The sequence below is a fragment of the Amblyomma mixtum genome, chromosome 3, assembly GCF_055824585.1.
Source record: "Amblyomma mixtum isolate Tamu chromosome 3, ASM5582458v1, whole genome shotgun sequence".
NCBI lineage: Eukaryota > Metazoa > Arthropoda > Arachnida > Ixodida > Ixodidae > Amblyomma > Amblyomma mixtum.
Window position 1 is genome coordinate 120725037 of NC_143014.1, and position 2129 is coordinate 120727165.

The following is a 2129-nucleotide window of genomic DNA, read 5'->3' on the forward strand; positions in this document are numbered from 1 at the left end:
CTTACCTAATAAATAACATTGAATCATTGCAGAACCGCGCCGTTCGTTTTATTTACTCCGATTATTCATGTAACACCAGCGTCACAGCCTTAAAGAAACGCGCAGGTCTCCAGGATTTATGTCTCCGCCGTAAAATTGCACGACTGTCACTTTTCATAAACTTTATCATCATCCATCACTTCATAACGACTTTTTTTCTTTGCCTACTTCGATTTTTGACCGCCGCGATCATCCCTTTAAAGTTAGACGTTTCATGTGCAGGACATTTATCTATGCGCATTCATTCTTACCACGCACAATATCGGACTGGAACACTCTGCCTTCACATATCGCAACCACCACTGATCCTGATAAATATTTTAAACTTATATCTTCAATAACTACTGCTTAACTCTTCGCATACATTGTTATTTTATTTGTTCATGGCTTCCTTTTTTGCAGGGTTTGTTACTAAAAAGATTCATTTTATTAGTGTTCTGTTTATATAATTTTAATAATGCAGTAATCTTCGTTCTTTGCCGCGCTGCCATTCTTTTGATTCTTTTGCTTACTTATATGTCATGCAAAGTGTCTTATTTGTGCTTTTGATTGATTCTTTTGCTTACTTATTTCATCCAGTGTGTCTTATTTGTGCTTTTGTTGTTCGTTTTATATTTGTGGTTTTTTTTATTCTGTTCAATTGCCTGTGCCCCCCCCCCCCTATGTAATACCCTCTCGAGGGCCTTTAGGGGTATTCTGTATAAATAAATAAATAAATAAATAAATAAATATTAACCACCAGTATATGGATCGATATATCTCTTGAACGGTTCTCTCTGGGATTTCTTCCGAATGGTTTTCTTTTTGGATGCCTCAATGTCGATTCATGAGTTCGTACACTTAACAGACCATTCTAAAATTACTTTTCAAGAAGAGAACGTTCCCAGTGAAGTGTAGTAGTTCGCTCTCTTGCGAAATGGCTTCGATAACGTAATAACGAACGAAATAATGAACGCGTGCAAACCCTTAGTATCCCTTGTTAACTATTCCGCGTTTTGGTTTCTTCGGATTGGTCACCATAGATGTAACCTTTAGAGTATGCCGAACTCCAGGCAGCAAGAAGGTCTTTCTTGATGAAACTCTGCTCACAGGTGACAAAGAAGGGTCCGTAAGGAGCCATATGAATGGGCAGTGGTTCGCACTGTGCAGCCGCAATCGATGCTAGATCAGAGCGTTTAGACGGTACACTTTGAAGGCGAATCATACTTTCATACCACTTCTGCGCGAGAAAGCTGTGAAACTTTAAGCAGAGACGCATAATAGTTCCAGTGCCAGTGATCAGAAATATGTCAGTTCTACTGCGCAGTCTTTCCACTAGCAGTCGAAAAAAAAAAGTGACGGTTTCTGCAGTGGCTCGGTTTTTACTCAGACATATATCACGCAACACGGCGACGTCACACTTGCCAAAGCAACACTGCCTACAGTCCAACGGCGCTTGTCCGCGAACTAGTTTGGCTCCTTCCAGCACACCTACACCTCACCGGCGTCGACATGGAGCGGACTCTATTTCGAACGGGAGCGCAGGCGCGCCGAACCCATCGGCCCAGAATACACTGCACCACCCCCAGACTGGCCACGTGAATGTATGGAGATGCTAGTATGGTCCGCGATCGCTCTCATTGCTTCTCTACTGCCGACAGCCGCTCCAGCAGACGAAGGCCGTTGCGGAACTTTTCGGACGTAACTGCAGGACGTACAGGACGTTCTAGCCATCTCCGTGAAGATACGCACCGGAATGGTTGGATAAGAATTTCCAGCTGGCGCGGCGCCGCTAACCTGACGTAGCCGACCTCTGTCCTGACGTTCGGTCCTTCTACGCTGCGTGAGGCGGCACATGGGCGCCTCTTCGCGTCTTGCGCTGGATGCGCGAGGCGCACCTTGCCGAGCCGTCTCTCGGAAGCGTTGAGCGCGGCCGCATGAGCGTAAATGGTGGGGAGTCCGAGACGCGGGCGCCGGGCCCAGGCGGAAGCAGCGGCGCTTGCTGGCAGCCGGCCGGGCATGCGCTCTGGCCGACGCCCAAAAGAGCCTCGGTGGCGATGCACGCCGGGGGCGAGGACCAGGGCCCGCGGGACAAGGTGGTTGCCAGCCTT